The 19,414-nt window shown below is 40.7% G+C and overlaps 2 protein-coding genes across 4 annotated transcripts in view; one reads left to right on the top strand and one right to left on the bottom strand.

Moving 5' to 3' along the window:
- Positions 1-19,414, bottom strand: part of cacna2d4a (calcium channel, voltage-dependent, alpha 2/delta subunit 4a) — an 89,884-nt gene that overhangs the window by 17,304 nt on the left and 53,166 nt on the right. The gene's annotated exons all lie outside the window — the stretch shown is intronic.
- Positions 16,666-19,414, top strand: part of lrtm2a (leucine-rich repeats and transmembrane domains 2a) — a 29,668-nt gene continuing 26,919 nt past the window's right edge. The window contains exon 1 of the mRNA XM_084345456.1: positions 16,666-17,256. The gene's annotated coding sequence lies outside the window, so the exon portion shown is untranslated. The remainder of the gene's footprint in view (positions 17,257-19,414) is intronic.

The following is a 19,414-nucleotide window of genomic DNA, read 5'->3' as shown; positions in this document are numbered from 1 at the left end:
CAGCATGCACTTATACCCACATTCGCTTCATCGCGTATGGTACCTAATACACACAGTAGATTAATTATTTTAAGGGAGTCAGGTGGCTAAAAGGCTTTATTACAGGGGGTGATTAGTTTATGGGTTGGTCATTTTAATGTCTGGTTTGGAGGAACAAAGAGAACAGAGTGAAATCGACTTATTTTGTTAGCTGAAGATAAAAACATTTAGTGTATTATGGTTAGACCTCAGCCAGTAGGTGTTTATGTCTTACTCCATTCAGTAAAAAATCACACATCACAGCTAGGGTGCATTGCGTGGAACTCATTGGAATAATTTTCAATTTCATTTCGGCAGCCTGACATGACTGAATTAATCTAACTTTTATTGCAAACGGTGAACTATATTACTACATTGAAAAAGAAACAGCATTTAACAGTCCAGTGTGTAGGATTCAGTCGCATCTAGCAGTGTGGTTGTAAATTGCAACCAATCTACAACCACATTGCTTGTAGATTGTGGTTAGAAGGGCCTCTCCAGAGCGTTTCAGTGTTTCCGGCTCCCTCTGTTGATATAAAAGGTTCATTCTAAGGTAACAAAAACACAACAGTTCTCAGTTTCAGGTGATTATACACTAATATAAACACAATTATGAATATTAGATTCCATTTCTGCCAATGGATCCACTTAAATCGAACACACTAGACCTTTAAAGTGTATTGTGCAGGTCATGGATGATATTGATCCAGCACGTTGGATCACTGCATCCCTAATTGCAGCTAATCGCTATACAAACCATCAGGGTCATGGCGAGGATTTTATAAATACTGATGTCATAAGTCCAAATTTCCACAGCAAAGCCCCAGCCACCCAGGAAATGTATGGCTTGTCACCAATCAAACTCTAAAGAAATCAAAATGTATCTATGTATTTTTTTTTTCAAAAATATATCCTGCAATTTTCTCCTCTCCAAACCAATATCTGGAGCCAGGTTTGCTATTCTGGTGGAGTAAAATCCCTTTTCTTTCAATTTATTTATTTATTTAGGCTAAAACAGTCAAATCTAGTCTAAAAACATCAGCCTTAATCCATCACAGAGAACATCAGGGCTGTATTAGTTTCCTAATAACATTAGTGTTGTAAGGTAACAGAAATAAAAGAGAACCATTGACTGCCCGGAGCAGTACAAAACTAATGTACATAAGAAATATAAAACTGCACAGCATGCCTTTGAAGGCTCCGCAAAAATGCAAAGTATACATAATTTGTAGCCAAGGAGCTAAAATTATAACACCAGTATGGTAAATGAAAAGGTTATTTCATCTCAGCCCATAGCTATAGGCTGAGTTCAACACAGCTCACTCAATTATGCCTGTAAAATGCTATTAGGAGATGAATTATGGATCAGTAAGGGTAAGAATAAACCATGAGCTGTATGTACTCATGGGGATCAGGACAGATATTATAAGTAAAAGGCTCCGACATGTTCTGTCTGAGGGTATGAGAGTCTGTACACTTGTTTGGTTTGTGTGTGGATTCCGTCCAATCTCTTAAAAATCGGTCAGGACGCTGAATCGTGGCTGTAATCGGCCTGTAATCAGTCATGTACACAGAAAAGTTTGTTTAGCTAATTGGGGAGTTGTTTATCTATTCATAAAGCTCATACGGCTCCAGGGCGGCTGTTCAAAAATGTGTGAAAATCTACTGGCTAACGGTATGGATAACAAGAGAATTGTTTTGGTTTGACGATTCTTCTGTGAATACTGCCATTTGTCATGTGTGTCCCCTATGAAGAAAAACATATCACGCATAAGGACGCAAAATCGATGCTCTGTCATTTGTGCCAAAGGCACACAGGATCATCTACGCCTGATTTGTGAATTTTCTGTTCAGGTACTCAAACAGTGTCTCCCTCCCATCTCCTCTCCTAAATCGTGCTAGTGACCTTGAAGTCATCTCCCGCCACTATAATCTCAGATAAAGTGTTGGAAGACCATTATGGAGGGCAGCAGTAATCTGCCTTCCTTCCCACTCTGACTTGGAGGCCAAATCTAATTAAAACCATCACACTGATCCCTCTGCGTATGTGTGCAGTAATAGATGTTTTTTCCCAGAATGTGTGTGCAAGCATTACTCAACGTTTGTTCAGTTTGCCAGCACACAAGAATACGCATAACCTTGCAAGCATGCAGTGAAAAGTGTGTGCGCGTGTGTGTGTGCTCGTGAGCTTGAAAGTGTGTATGCTTGTGCGAGACCGTATCTTGCACACTCACAGTCTGAGCTGCAATTAGCGTGAGCTGCCAATCACAGAGGAGTGCGCTTTCAACAGGAAATGAATTAATGAGGAAATAAATAAAAAAATTGAAGCAACCAAGAGCTGCAGTTAATTGGTTATTACACTAACGAGATAGAGGGATGAGAGACGGAGGGGTGCGAACTGTGAACGATGGGAAGAGAGAATGTGTGGAAAAGGACGGGGGACGGGGGGGACATGGGTAAACAGACTACAGGACCACAGAAACAAAACATGGAGGGGTAGGAAGGCAGAGGAAAACAACAAAATAACTGAAAGACGAACATAGATAGACATAGGAAGAATGAAGAGGACACAAAAGCATAATAACAAATATTCAATATCAGTGCAATATCGGGCTAAACAGAACCTGCAGACCTCAGATACATTCAAATTTGTACATCACATCATCATTTCTACAATACGTGTCATATTGCATTTACTTTACATGCAAGTGAGCTGACTTTCATGTCAGGGAGTGGTGGGGATGATGGAGGTCCGACAGCTGGCCTGAGACCACTGTTAGAGACAGCGTTTCAACAGTTGTAAGCGTGAAGCCATCGGATATTTTTAGAGATATTTTCCAGTTGCATTAGAGGCAACAAAATCAGACATTTTTGAAGGGACATGCTTTAACATATTCAGAGTTTGAAGAAACGCACATTGCCAACATTTATTCTGGTAATTGGTTTGTATATTAATAGTCCACTACAGTTAAGACCAGAATGTAAGGCACAAACCCCAGTCTCCAACTGTCCAATGCTTTGTAAGACCATCATCCACCTCAACCACTTTGCAAAGAGCTTTGTGAGGCACAATGATGATACTGTAAATGCAGCAATTTATCAGAATTTTTATGAACCCGGGCTGCACGGATGTGCGACTAAAGCTTACTATTAATGAACAGACAGACAGAAAGAGACACGTAAAGGTGACGAGCAGATGGCCTTTTGCTAAATGGAGCAGAGCAGAGTGTCAGGTGTCTGACAGACTGGAAAGAAAGACGGAAAGATGGTGGAGAAAGAAGGAGAGACGGAAGGCTATCTGTCTACCGACCTACCTACAAGTAACCATCCATTCATCCATCCAGATTTTTCTATTTGGTTAAAACAGAGCTTCTGTGCAGTTCTATAAATGGGTGCGTGCATATATATTCACACATTTTTGGCATCATTTAGTGTGTTTGATTGTGTGTGTGTGTGTGTATATGTGTGAGTGTGTGTTGTGCTGAGTTGGCAGATGAGGTCAGCTTGTGTTAAATGACCAGAGAGCAGAGTTAGTGTTGATGGTTCCCTGAGCAAGACCCTGGAGTTGAGGCTAAATATATAGATGTCACACACACACACACACACACACACACACACACACACACACACACACACACACACACACACACACACACACACACACACAAACAGAAAGACAGAGTCAATAAATTAAACTGACACAATGGCTGTGTCTCTGGGCACAGAGGGGACACTGAAAATAGGGCCACTAGTGAGGAGGTCATTTCATTCTTTTCTGTTTCTCTCTTACAGACACACACACATGCACTCACACACACACACACACACACACACACACACACACACACACACACACACACACACACACACACACAGCAGATACTGTATTACACAAAAGCGGAAAAATGCAAGGGGGTAAGGGAGGGAAGACCAAAGGAATGAGCACATAAACAGACACACACAGACAGACACACACAGATCCAATAACCAATACAGGTCATCAACAGAGCACAGACATTGTCATCAAAAAAACTGATTAATTAATGTAATGGAATCAGGTGACGCAGGTGGAATGAGAGTGATGGAGTGATGGAGAGGGCCAAGAGGGAGGACAGGAAAGGAAGAGGGGATGAAAGAGGACGAATCGATTTTTAATAATATTATGAGTTGGAAACCCTTTTCATTCCGACCAAGCGTGGCTATCAATAATGAAGCGAGCGAGATCAAAAGGTTGTGTGTGTGTGTGTGAGTATGTGTGTGTTTCTAAGTCTTTCACATGTGTGTGTGTCTGAGTATAGAGAAAACAAGACAGGTGGGAGGTGTTGAGAGGAAAACAAGAAGTTAGGGATGGTGTATGTGTTTTTTTTTTTCAGGACGTGTGAGCACCAGCTTCAAATTTAAAATTCACACCTACTTAAAAAGATAATTCTGCTTTATTAAAGCACCATTTATTCAGTTTTGGCCATCGTTCCTGTTGGTAATAATATCACTGGAGACTGCACTCCATGAAAAGGTTTCATGCCTGTCATACCTCTGACCACACTCAGCAGCATTGATGACACCCAACAGTGATGTCACAACCTGGGAGTAAATTTCTACATCACTGCAGCAAGGTGAAAACCACTGGAGGTCAGGAAAACAGGATGTTCATGGGGTGTTAAGCGACTCTTTCATTTCTGACATCTGAGAATATGGTGACCTCGCTAAAAAGCAGTCAGAAGGGGAAGGAAACATGAGCTGTCAGATATTAGACAAACCACCAATACACCTTTCATGCCAGACAATAAACCCACCAACATCCAGTAACATCTGGCTTTTGTCCTCAAAAAGGGCACAAGGGGTAAACCACTCCAGTCACGGTATTTATTAGCTCTACCTCCGATTGGCTCGATGGATGGTGAGTTCATGTTTTTCAGTCCATCTCAGTTCAAGCAGCAATCACTTATTGTTTGGTCGTTGTTGAGTTTGAAGTAAAAGATATAAAAAGTAACCACCGTAACATTATGACTGGCCTCAAATGCTGCTTTCTACTGTTCCCTGTTTTCTGGCGTATCCATGATGTCAAACATGACAACCCAGAAAAAAAAATCAGAAAGGCAAACTTGTCTACTGGCAATGGGAAAGGAGTCTATGGCCCATTTTCAGAGGGTTTTCTCGGGTTCAAAATACCCTGATATATGCAGTAAATTTGGTGTAAAAAGGTAATATATAGCCAAATTTATTTGGAAGAGAAAAATGCTTTTACTGCACTGATGATGACGCAGAATACCTCAGATAACTCACATGAACACTTTGGCCGAGAGCGCAATAGGGATTATGTAAAAAGAGACATATTGTACTGTGAGGTTTTTTCAGTTGACAAGTTATTCAAACCTTGTCCTCGAACCACAATGTCTTTGCACTGCATTTAACCAATGAATCCACTGAGGGTCTTTATATTAAACTGTTATATGTCTGAATAAAACTATCTGAAAGGAAACATTTCTTAGCTGTTTTTTTTTTCCAGCTGGGTTTTTCTGTGTACCGATTTCAAGCTCACCACCTACTTGTGTATTCTGTGCCTAGTTTGAAGTCTTAAAAGTGTGCTTTGTATTTGAACCGATTGTGGACAACAAGATTACTGTTTATCTGAACAAATGTCAAAGACTTATCATGTCTCTTTCTTTAATGCCTTATCTCTTTTCTCATTTCTTGTACACACACAAATTCACACACTGAGACTACACTGACAAAGACACAATCGCACCAACAAAGGCACACACACAGATTATAGCTTTCTCACTTAGGAAAGTCACTTATGTTCTCTTCCTCTCTGTCTCCCTCGCAAACACACAAACACATAATTACAGTTTTTATCCACAAATGCCAAACATTCATCAGTATGATGGAACCGAGTGAGAAGCAGTTCAGAACATCGTTTTTTCTCATCCTTTTTTTGACTCATTTCTACCACATCTTTCTTGTCTCTCTCTCTTTCCGTCATCTTCAACATGTGACAGTTGACCCTGTGAAAACTAAATCTCTGCCTCATTGCAGTTCATCTAAATCTTATCATTACTGTCTCAATATCTGACATCTATATACGCTTCATACTGTAATCTGCATCTTACTTGCTTCACTTGCTTCATGCCCAAAAAGAAAAACTACCCACAAGATGACAAACGGCATTAAAGCTTAATACTGACAAGAATGGTGCTTGTAAAGAAGACAAAGAGACAAAAAAAGATTTCTGTCATTTAAAGGAAACAGTGTTGTTGATGAATCAATATTGCGGGGGCAAAAAGATGCACAGTTCCCACTGCATTCCTTAAAATTGGTTTTGGCTTATAACGAGACTGGTAGTGTGATTGGTAATTAGATTGGTAATTAAATATTTGACTCTAAATAATTAATGAACTGTCCACGGATCCAGAAAGAAAAATACAGAGTATCAAAACTTTTTCAGCAATTATAATTTGACTGACTACACTGAAAAACATGCTTCTCACTTTGAGTTTTATTTTGAACTTTTGACTGGACAGGGCTGACTTATTTTTCTCTCCTATTTGGTTAGTGAGGCAAGCACAAACAGACAAAACAAAATTGCCATCAAATTAATCATATATTAAATCACTCTTTGTTCACAGGCAATTGTTCAAAAAGCTGTATCACTAGGTCTATCTTATTTACATACAGATACAATAAGTAGATCACATTTTTGGTTTCATGCTGAAGAACTGACTTGGTACACCTCTTCTCTTAATGTTGGCAACGTAGGAACTGAAGATTTTTCGTCAGTCGAAAGTAACTCTGGATGAGGGCATCCTTTATCAGACTAATATCTCCCATCCCACATACTTTTTCAAGACCTTGACCAAAAAAAACGAATCTCACTCCACAAACAAAGAACTGAGTAACCTTTCAACTACAATACCAAAATTACTGTTTGAGTTTCACAGAAGCTGCAGTGCTACGTTGAACAAAGCCTGAGCAGATCCCCGTGACTTTCTGATGGAGAGTGTTCAATAAAGTCATGTTGCCATGCAACAAACACTGCGCCAGCCAGCAAAAGGAGTTATGGCAAATTCTGGTCGACTCCTCAGAGAGAGAGAGAAAAGAAAAAGTTCAGCATCAGATGATTATAATGATCAGTTTGAAAATAAATCCTTGACGTCTGAACACGCATACATACTTCAGCACTAACTTCCACACACGCACAGGCAACTGACGCACCAGCACATAAAAAAACATAAAACATTGCATGAATTCAAAGAACCGTTTAAACTTATAGCCTCATAGGTGAGGAAATACAAAAAGAAACACAAGCACACACATTCTCAGCTAAGCACATACACAAACAGATAAGCACTACTGATCTTGACTCATTTAACTAGTACAACAGATAAATAATTCAATCTGACCTTTGACCTTAAACTCTGCAAAGTCTAGTAATCATTGTTTTTGTCACAATTTCAGGAGAGAGGCACAAAAACACAGACACACACCTCTGTGCTGAAGCTCACTAACCTCAGAGGAGTCGCCACAGGCTGCACTGACATCACGTTACCAAAGCAACAGGCAGAAGCCTGGGATTGGATAAAAAGGATGATGACTCAACCTCCCTCCCTCATCCTCCTCCTCTCTCTCACCATAATCTCTCCCTCTGTCTCTCACTTTCTCATGCGCAACTTTTTGAACGTCAAGGATGCAGACAGAGGCACGCGCACGGGCAGAGCCACATGATATTTTTCAATTAGAAGAATGGAAACGGTGGCACGTGTCCGCTTGGGACTAAGTAGCTTTGAATTATACACACAGGAGGCGCACTCGCAAAGACACACACAAACAGAATAAGGCTGCAAATGTGTGCTATATAATCTGATAAGCAGGTACCACGTTCCCTGTGGAGCACGTACCAAACACTACATTATAAACATAAAAAGAGAAATTAAGTCATGCGTTTACAGAGCTGTGTTGATGGGTTTCTTTTATTGTCCACTGACACGGCTAAAAGACAGGCGGAGGATTCTGTCAACTCCGTTTAGTTTTTCCAAGGTGACAGAACCAAAGTGATAGAGTGTTAAATGGCCACCCTGCCTCTTTAAAATGGAAATAAATGCTGTTGACACTGGTGGTAGATGTGTGTGTGTGGACCATCTAAGTCAGCAGAGCCTACCTTAAGTTAACCTAGTTTCACAGCCTCCTTGAGCAGGCCTGTTGGAGGCACGCTCACTAAATCATTCATAGAGGAGAGACAGGGAGAAACATGTTCCTGTGTGTGTGTTTGATAGAGAATAAAGAGTAGATGCAAAACGCTGCGCTCTGTCTTCTGTTCTGAATGTTTACATGGCAGTTTGCACTCATAACAGGGCTATTTCATCACACATCAGAAAAGGAATTAAAGTGGCGACATTTTGAGGCACTAATTTGCTGTGAAATTCAATTACCTACTCAATCTTTTATAATACGAAAAGGAGATCAACATGGCACAGGGAGTGTGTGTTTTTTGTGTGTGGTCACCCCTCTTTCATTACCTTAGCAATCCAATTTTATGGTGGCAGACCTTAAGTATATGAATTTTGGGTTAATACATCAGCATATTCAGCCACAATCCAGGCCGCTAATAAATGTTTTTGTACAGGTACGATGGCACCAAATGTGAACTTGTGAACTTGTGTAAATCTACATTTATTGATGTTTTTGGCCACTTGAGGGCAGCAAAATGAGCTGTAAACACAACACTGACATACAATCACCTCATGATGTTGATGCGGTGAAGGTGTTGACAACATGCCAAATTGCACATCTGTCCAATATTCATTCCACTTAAAAGTCTGGGGTCTTTAGTTGCTAAATGCTCCACTTTGTTCACCAGCTAGTCACTTTTTTCGTTTATTTTGCTGCAAACAGCTGGTAACAGTAACAGACAGGCGCTGTAAAGCTCTGTGGAGCTGAGGGTGACTGCAGGGCCAGGCGATTATCATCTGTGGGGTTTGTCAATACGAGCAACCGCTTTCACATTACACACTTTCCAATGTTAGTATATAAATATTGATTCGTGCTGATTTAAGGAGCTAGACAAGTGCTTCAGTTTGGACAAAGCCAGGATTGCTTTTTTCCTTGCCTCCAGTACAAGACATTTTTATTGACCGTCTCAAAAAGAAAGCGAACAAGCATTACTAAAAATGTCAAACTATTCCTTTAAGGTATAGGAGAAACATTGAAATAGAGAAAGAATTATAAACCCATCTTCTCCTCTCTCCTCCCTTTTCCATCTACTTCCATGTTTCCTCCCTCGACATCCCCCGCCACTCTCCTGTTCCTGTCTCCCTCTCTAAAATGACAGATGGTGCTCGCTCACCTCTCCCCTACTTATCTCTCAATTATCCCTCTCTCTTTTTCACTCGATTCTTCTTTTGATCTCTTGTTGCTTGTCTCTTTCCCTGTCTCTTTCATTTTACTCCCCGTACCTCTGCTGTTCTCCTGCTCTCTCTTTACGTCACCCCTTCTCTGCCTTCCGCTTGCTTTCCCTCCCTCACTTTCGTCTCCGTGTCCGACCCACGCCACTCTCTGTCTGTCTCTCCCTCTTCCTCCCCTCTAGGAAATCCCTCTCTACCATCTGTCTGGCTGTGATGAATTCCGAGCCTTTCAGAACAAATCAACTTGGCCAAATTAATGAGACTCTCCAAGGGGATAAACTTTGTGTGAGCGTGTGCGAGAGAGTGCTTGTGTGAGAGAGTGAGTGTGTGCACCTAAAATGCTTCATAATCCGTCGTGCGCACCACTTAATTTATCCTGCAGTGACAGATAGCGTGTTACAGGGAAATACAACAGACAAGGCTGGCTGCACACATTCAGTTTCTTAAACCATTGCGGGTCAGGACCCCGGATGGGCCTGTTTTTGGTCGTCCTCACATGCTAACTGCTGCTTTTTTTAATGAGGGTGAGACACTACGTTCACTTTCAGCCACACGTTCCAAAAATTAGGATGCAACGCATCTACTGGCATATATTTTTGGGGACCAATTTCATGACTGCATAATAAGTCAAGCTCAGACTATATGGAGCCTCTAGTCTGGCTACTAGCTACGGTTTATGCGGTCTGACTGCAAGATGCACCAGTGCTGGAGGGAAGGCAACATGTCCTTTTGCTTTAAGTGTTTGCTGATAGCGAGCTATAAACAAGCACATATGGCGTTTCAAAAAGAGGCATATTAATTTCACTGATAAAGCTAATTAATCAGCATGGCAGTTTAATCACATTTGTTTTCACGTGTTCAGTTAATTTCAGAAAATAATTCAGCATTTAACAAAACAAAAAAACAATTAGTATTCAGGATGTTTGTGAAAAGATGTACTTTTGAGACACAAATGCTATGAGTGTATTAATAACTGTACATTAGCATAAGTAACAGGTTTTATGCAAATGTTGTGATTAATCTTATCACACTGCAGGTAAATTATTGATTATGTTCAGTAAGTATTGCATATAAATACAGTTTAAATGTCCCTTAAAGGCCTACAGTAGAAATGTGGCTGTAAATAAGGTGTCTGAAAAAATATGTCATTAGGGTTATCTCTAATAACTAATTTTAAACAGAAATTCCAAGTTGACTCATACTTGATTTTATGGATGTGAGACACTAAATCACTGGGGTACAGCCTTTAAGTTCAATGCAGGAAGTATACAAGGACTTGTCAGTCTTAACATTAGAGTTTATTAAACACTATGTAGCATTTTCTGTTTGTATTTTTCAAAAGTGTTAAAGGTCCAATATTGTAGAAAGAGAGATCCATGTCTTTTTCATTATAAAACATGTCTAAGTGCTAAATCAAAACCATGAAAGTATCAAAACACTCAGACCATGGAGATATCCATAGTCCGTATTCAGAAACTGTGCCTTTAAACAAGCTGTCAGGACTTCTGTAAAGTTGCGGTGCCACAACTACACAGTCACTGCATCCAGCACGGTTGTCATTGCCTCAACATAGCCAGAGCTGATGCGGAAACACGGTGGGCAGTGCCTGCTCAGGCCTGTAAAAGCTGACCAATCAGAGCAGATTAGGCTTTTTGGGAAGGGGGCCTTAAAGAGACAGGAGGTAAAACAGAGTGTTCAGACAGAGGGTGAATAGAGGTGCTGCAACAATGGACAGTATGAGAAAAATAATGTATTTTTTGGCTATCAAAGCATGTAAACATTGTTGACATCTGAAATAAAAGAATGAATCTGAAAATGAATGTGCAACATGAGGTCAGCATAGAAGATGCCTTTTTCCACAAAGCAGCACCTTTCCTGGAAGTTCAAGATGCCATTTAAATCTTTAAAAAATCACTTATTGAAATTGTTGACTGTGATAGGCAGGAAAATAGCATTTACTCTAAATTGCCACTTTAAATAAAGTTAATGCAATAAAATGCTTTACAAAACATTCTAAAAGTGCTCTAAAGCTAAGGAGGAAAACAAGAATACCAGACATATATTTTAAAAGAACAAAATGCAGAAGCAATGGGAATACAATACTCCATTCAATAAGAGCCTGTCTGAAAAACTGTGTTTCAAGGCATGAATTAAAACATGATTGATTCCTAATGGAGCAATCCTCATTGACCAGATTGACCAAAGGGCCATAAAACTGTCCGGTCAATATGAGGCTGATTCAAGGATGATATAAAACGCTGATATATGGGAACAGAGACACCAATGACTCCTTGGATGGGGTCATAGACATATACAATTTCTGTGTGTGTGTGTGTGTGTGAGTGTGTGTTAGTGTGTGCGTGTGTGTGTTAAGATGGATAGAGCCTTGAAGTCACTTGCTCCGTGCAGGAACTAGCAGTTGTAGCACTAAACGTGCCTGGCCAGACCTGGTGTTAATACAAAGACTAGAGCCAATTCATCTTCACTGACACTCGCCCAATAGCACAGTAAATTACAGCGCGAGGGAGGGGGTGGGGGTGTTAAAAGATAGAGTGAGATAGAGATGAGGGAAGAGACAGAATTGGTGGAGGAGAAAGAGACAAGAGGGATGTTGCAGAAAAGGGAGAGATGATGCACATCCATGCACAGAAACGCATAATGAATGCAACAGAATGGGTTGAAATTCATATATCATCGATATTAGAGGCAATGAACAAGCAAGGAGTGCAGGGATTTAATCATGCCTCCTAGATAATAAATAAACCAATACTCCTGTAGCTAGGGAATGAAAAAATCAGATAGAGAAAGGCAGGGTGCAACTATAATAGCCAGACAAAAAGGTTAAAAGAGTACACTTTCTTGCTCCAAACCACTGCCAGTCATCATTTTTCATAACACGTATTTCCTGCATCATTGATGGAACACAACTGGCCATAAAAGTCGCCTTGGCAGGAGGGGCTGGCACTGACAATGGATCCTCAAGCCAGAAGGCCTCTTCGTCCAGACACATAAACAGCCCGAAAAAAGTGGACACATCCCTTGGAGGAACAAATAAATCAACCTCACCTCACGTTCTTATCTGGTGTTAAAAACCCTCTTCCCCCTTAATCAGTGAACAAAGTCTCACAGGAGCTGCCTGAAGAGATTAGGCTAGTCACAGTCTACACACTGTTGTTTAAACTAACTTTTATAAACTCCATTTTTCAGCCAGTGAGTATACCATTTTCAACATCTTGGGATGTATATACTTGGACATTTTTTGTCCAGCTATGCTAGACTACCACTGTAATTCCAGATTCGTCAATTTCCTAAATGCTATTGCTCTCTCCCCATGATCAGAGGCCTTTGCTGTGCTTTTCCCAAGAGGGTTCATAGTGTAGAGTCAAAGTGGAGAGAGCCTAGTAAAGGTCATTAGTGATTTGTGTCATTCAGTTTAAAATAAAAGGCAGTGGCACATTCTTTGGAGAGAAAGTAAGAGTCAAACATGATGATCAAGAAGGGCTTAGGTGCAAGACGCCTTTTTCTGTTCTTTTCATCCATCATGGATTGCTTTCAGATTACATCACAGACAGCTGTCATTTCATGTGCTTCACACGGAGAGGTCATTGAAAAACGTCAAAGACAAAGCTGAAACAGATTTAATTTTGAGTGAAGTGTCGGGACATAAAATTCAAGTGCTGCCACTCTCTATAGGAAAGCAGTGGGCTCTCCCGATGACCATGCATAAAGGGCCTATTTAAATTTGATCTAACCAGGAAGTCCTTACAAGAGAGTCCTGGTCACAATGGCAGCACAAGACAGAAATCACATTTGCTGGGGTCAGAAATTGCATATTATGCACTACAAACCCAAATAAAGTATACTGCCTTGGTCGATGTCCGTCATTATCGTTATGTTGTTGCTGGTGTCAGCACTACAGCATTGCATTGTGGGATATTTATGCCAATGTAGTGCCCAGTCCTAACATACTGTAATATTTCCCAATATTTTCCAATAGTAAACAATTTAGATGTTTGATGTTAATTAGCTGACTTCCTTCTTTTCTCTATGATGTATCATCTGCTGTTTCCAATGTTTACTCGGAAGTCATAGTAACTAGAGGGGGGAAAAGGGGATATGACGCCATTGACAGATGACCAAATGAAAAACACCACTACCTTGAATATGGATTTCTCTGGGTTGGACACAGTTGGGAATAACAAAAGTACAGAACTAAACAAAATATATACACAGGTCTAGTTGTTTTTAGACATGTTAATGCGGGGATGTTATATAATATGCCTTTAGGATTTGTATCTATATTTGATGCAATGTGTCCTTGAGCCTGGCACTAAAATCTCAGCCGCTGAAAGGTTGCGTCACTGTGGGTAACCCTGGTCAGTGACCTCTGCGCTCTGGAGAGGATGGGGCAGGACTAATTAGAGGACTAATTACCCCTTTGGGATAACACACATATGCACACACACACACACACAAACAAACACACAGCTATCACCGTTGCTGTTATAAAAGCAGATGTTCCTCCTTCTACAAAATATCCTTCAACAATAATAGAAAACAAAATAAAACTTTTATGTGGAACGACATATTGCATCTCCACTGCTATTCCAGTCATTTCAGCCAATCACCATTTCATAACTACCATTGAAGAGTGTGTCCTATATAGCCAGCACTGGCAGCAGCTACTGTACTGGCAGCTAAAACAGATATCTGTTTGCCAGGAAGTACATTCAAGACTGGTGAAGCCAGCACAGCGCCCACATTTGGACAGGAAACCAGAGGACTCATGTTCAGGTTGTATTCGTGTGTGTGTGTGTGTGTGTGTGTGTGTGTGTGTGTGTGCGTGTGTGTGTGTTTGTGTGTGTTGGGCAGCTGACCAGTATAGTGCTTTAATTGGCCTGTGCAAAGCCATGAGGCTGGCAACAGACAGTCATGTGTGCAAACTCAGGAAGGTGTACCGGTAAATGCTGCTGACTAGTAAATAGAAGGGCGGGATAACATTGCCTTAAATCCATTTTATAATATACTGTTACAGTTGTATTGGTAAGTCTTTTCTAATAAATAAATCAATGATTTTTTTTTTGTCTTTTGCAGGTTTATTGCTTATTTGTCTGTCCTGATATTCTACATTATGACCAGTTAGAGGTTCTGGACTATGTGCTGATTGTTTGGTTCCAGCTAGATCCAGCTAGGTTTTTTGTGCCATACTCAGTTCATCATATGGGATTCCCACAGTTTATTGAAGTTTTTAACATACCAGTACATTTGGGTCTGTAAAAGACTCACAATATCAGTATCATCTTACAAAATTGACATGGTGGACTAGCAAACAATTGCTTATTTCCACATTTGGAGTCTTGTCTCTGGCCCATCTAATGTAAGTTATATATTTTCTCCCCTTTTACTATGTTTTGGTTTCCAGCAAGGGAAATGTATGGCTTTATAAATACACAGTTGAGCTAAATGTGTCAATGTGTTCACCATCTAGTTTCTGTCTGCTGGACTCCTACTGCAGTTGGCGGCAAAGCTGATGAAAGAGGTGTGAGTGAATCAAAACAGTCGAGAGGTGTGAAACTACAACAGTGAGCTGTAACCCTTGTGGTTGTACATTGAAATTACAGAAGGAAGACTCTTCTCTCATAAATGTCTTTTGGCCGTGTACAGACATCAGCTGCAGAGAGGGCTTAAGTTGCAAGTTTAATTCTGGCCTGAAGTTACTCATGGAATTAATGATAACTTGTGACAGCTGAAATGACCTGCTGCCGGCAATGTCGGTAATTTTAACCTTTGAGAATGATAGTTAGCGCCAGTTAAAAATGAGGAGCAACCACCTGAATGTTCCTCGCTGAACATAGCTTTGTCTTATTAGGAAAGAGAGAAGCGAGACAACAGATGTGACATAAAATTTGTTAGTGCTGGAGATTAGCGAACCTCGAATCTGTGGATTTTGCCAGTCTGGCTGTCTGAACTCAGTGTCACTCGCACAGGTGCAGCCAAATTTCTCACATTCACACACCGTCATATGCAGCGAAAACGCTGCACCGTGGAGCCAAATGATTCACATGCTCATTAACGGCACAATGTGTGTGTGTCAACTATGATTCAGTCCATGCAAGGAAGCAGCCAAGTAATTATATGCTGTGTGCAAACAAACACAGAGTACCCCCACCAGTTCATACCCCCCCCTCTACTCCCCCCACCACACTCCCTGTTTCTGTCTGCAACTGGTGTCTTTCAAAAGAAACGTTTTTGCTTTCTCACAATGACTTCCACTGCTGAAAACACACCACACACTTACTTGAAGGACGCTGCATTGACTTGCATTCATTTCTTGAGTATTTTACCTTAACCATAACAGCGATATTTACTCTAAAATATATTTTTTTGCCTTGTGAGTACCGGCTTTTTGTCCTGACAATGAGAGTAATACAAGCACATTCTAAGACATGTGTGCACATAAATTCAAATGCACAAGATAAACACATGCATACACACACACACGCACACAAAGGCAGCCGTTACGAGAGCTGCCACAGGGAATAGAATGAAAATGAAAGCCGAGCGAGGGAGACGTGAGGAGGAGAAAAAAAGGGAAAAAAAAAAGAGGGAGGAGAAAAGCCCATGTGGCAGAGGGAGATTCTCATCTTCACTGAAATCAGCTGATCCCTCCCTCCCTCCACTGCAAGAGCTTTCTTTCTTGCATCTCTCTTTCTGTCTCACCCCCTTCTATACCTCTCAGTCCTCTGCCTCCCTCTTTCTCCTCCGTCCTCCTACCTTTATCTCAGTTCAACCAACCTTTTCTCTATTTCTCTGGCCACCTCTCTCTCTCTTCACTTTCTCCTTGCCCTCCCCTCCCCTCCCACTCCTACTCCCTCTATTCCTCTATCTCTCTGGGCTTTCACTCTTTCGTATTATCGCTCTCTCTGTATTCCACCTCCCTCTTCCTCTCCCTGTCACAGTGGGAGAGCTGCAGGCAGACAGAGGCAGCATACACTAATGTTACTATATTTGACAAGACACACACACACATATTCTCCTGCCACATGCACGACTGCACAAACATACGGAAAAAGAAGAAGGGGAGGTGGGGGCACACACACACACACACACACACGCACGCACACAGACACACCGGAAAGACAGCCCTCAAGTGTACATGTGTGGATAAACACACACACATACAAACACACTCCGACGCGTGCTGAGTGCAGGAATCACAAACATAGCGACACACACACAGAAGGGCTAGCGCATGACGCCAGCAACCTAACGCTGTCGCTCTCTCTCTCTCTTTCTCTCTCACACACACACACAAACACACACATACTCCGTCTCTCTCTTTTTCACACACACACTCACGCCTCCCAGTCACACACGGCAGCGCGCAAGCCAGCGAACAGGACGGCGCTGGACGTATCATTCATATAGGGAATAGATCGGAAGAAAAGGATTAACTATCTCCATCCCTCTCCCTTCTATACGGACCTTATCCTCTCTTCCCTCCTCTTGTGTCTCTAAGCCTCTCTTCACCTCGTTTTTTTTTCTCTACAATCCCTCATTTTTTTCTACACAATCCCTCCTTTTTTCACAAATCATTGGTGGGTTGAAGGGGAAGCTGGGGGGGATTGTCTCTATACAGAAAGAAGGATTATTCTCTCTTTGACCAGGATCTTGAATGTATGGATTTCTTCAACTGACGAGGTTTTTCTTTTATTTTTTATCCTGTTGATTTTTTTTTTTTTATATGTTTTTGTTTTTACATTTTGGGGATATTTTTTTGGGGTACGGCTGATGGCAGAGAGCCGTAAGGCTGGTGCTGTCTGAGATATTTGGTCTAAAGGTAAGTCTGTTTGTGGTGTTAGTTCTCTTCTCCTCACTCTCTCACAAACACACACTTCATTCACTGCTCCTCATCTCATTTAACGCCTGGAATTAAAGATGTAAAATGTCACAAAAAGTAGACTGCAGACAACAAATGGGCATATTTGATGGGACCTAAAGTGCATGCTGAGAGGAGGTGGACGCTGAAAATGCCAGTCCTTGACCTGTGTTATGAATACACACAACATGCACATTCACTGGAAATTTTTTTTGGGGCTGTGGTTTTGGGGCAAAGCTTGCAGAGGTGAGAGCATCACTGGTGTATTCAAAAACAAGCATGGGCGTATGATTCTTAGTTTATTTATATTTTCCAGCTAAGCAGGAAAGAAGTACGCAGATGAAGACAAGCAGACCTCAGAAGAAGACCTTAAAAGAAAGAATCATCATCAGTAAATGATAACAAGATATTAGATAACACTATAGGGCATTGCTATTTTTCATTCCTTTCTTAACCACTTGATTTAAAAAGAAACAAAAGTCTTGTGGTAACTCTTTGTCTTGCACCAAAATCGCTTGATGCATAATATGTTAACAACTAGCCTGGCTAAGGTTAGCATTGCTAATGCAAACAGGCTACCTAATATAGCACCCAAATGTTTTAAAATTGTATGAGGTATTTAAACATGGCGGCCCTTGTATTCCAGTTAAAGACGCTCACTCAGAAATGCCAAAAATAAAACAAAACAACAAAAAAAAAGTTCTGAACACTTCCTATTTCGAAGCATGTGCATTAATCTCTGTATCTAGCTCTACTCGGCTGACTGAACATGAAAATCATACCTTTATACACCTTTTCTGACCATATATTAGGTCCATCAATTTATTCTGTAATGGATGTGTCTGGTAAAGTGTCTCTAAACCCCAAGGGGTCGTGTGACCTGCAGGTCTGACTGCACATCACAGTGCTGCTGTAACTCTGGGAGCTCCAGCTGTGCTAACTTAATGATAATATACTAGATTTATTCTGTTCGACCAACACTTTCTACATTAACGAAACAGAGAAAGAGGAAGCTACAGTCATTTGTTATACTTCTGACCTTACTTCTTTCTTAATTGCACGTTTCTCTGACCTTCACAGCATCTTATATAATTTTAATCCATTTAAAACCCTTGACAGGTTCTATTACTTGGTGTCATGATGATTCCCAGTCTAGTGCCTGCCGTCTGCATTGTGTGCTGCAGTTATTTTACCTGCTGTAAAACCCTCTGTAGACTCTAACCTTGCTTTAAAAATGTGTGATACAAAAACGATTGACTTTCAAGAGCTGCACTGTGATTATACCATAATGCAGTGGGTGTGAGGCACTCCACCCTAATGTCCTCAAGGCTCTTGTGCCTCTCTGCATTCGCTACCAATTAATGGGAATTGTCAAAATGTCCTCTATAATGCACTCTAACATGAACCTGGAGAACACAATAATTATCAATAACTAGCTCTATAGTTCGTGCTGTAGCTTGACATGTCTACTAAACCAGGTGACACCAACTCATCCAAAACTTGCTCATTAAATCGCTCCAAGGTGATGTTATTAATGTGCTTGAACAAACAACAAATCTTAAAACCACACACATAGTCTGTTTATCTATTTGTGTTAAAAAACACAACATTTACTATTTCCATAACTGAATAAATACGCCTTCCTGAGAGGCAAATAAGGTCCCCAGAACACAGTTTGAAGCTAGAAAAGGTGGCAGGTCCATCAAAAAATAAAAGTCAACAAAGTAAAACAGTAAGAAATTGTGTTGTCCTTAAAGGTCAGTTTGTTTATTCAGTTCACTCAGTCATGAAAACTAAGAGAGCTTGTTTATCTAGTTTGTTTACGCATGGAAATCAATCAATGAAGATTTTTCTCTTCTGATTAAAATAAAAAAACAAAAAACAAAAAACAAAGATAAGTCATACTTCTTTCTTTTAGCATGTCCTCAACCAGTATGTGCCTGGCATGTGACACATGTGTTCAAGCTTACATGTACGTGTATGCTTGAACAAAACGTGTGTGTTTATGAACACACTCTTACAACGTGTGTGAGTGTTTATGCACAGTGTGTGTCTGAATACCTACATGAATATGTAATCATATCTGTACATATTTTTACACCATGTGCCTGTCAACACA

The sequence above is a fragment of the Pagrus pagrus genome (assembly GCF_965226575.1).
Source record: "Pagrus pagrus genome assembly, chromosome: 23".
Taxonomy (NCBI): domain Eukaryota; kingdom Metazoa; phylum Chordata; class Actinopteri; order Spariformes; family Sparidae; genus Pagrus; species Pagrus pagrus.
Note: the sequence above shows the minus strand (reverse complement) of the source record. Positions and strands in the feature narration are given on the sequence as shown.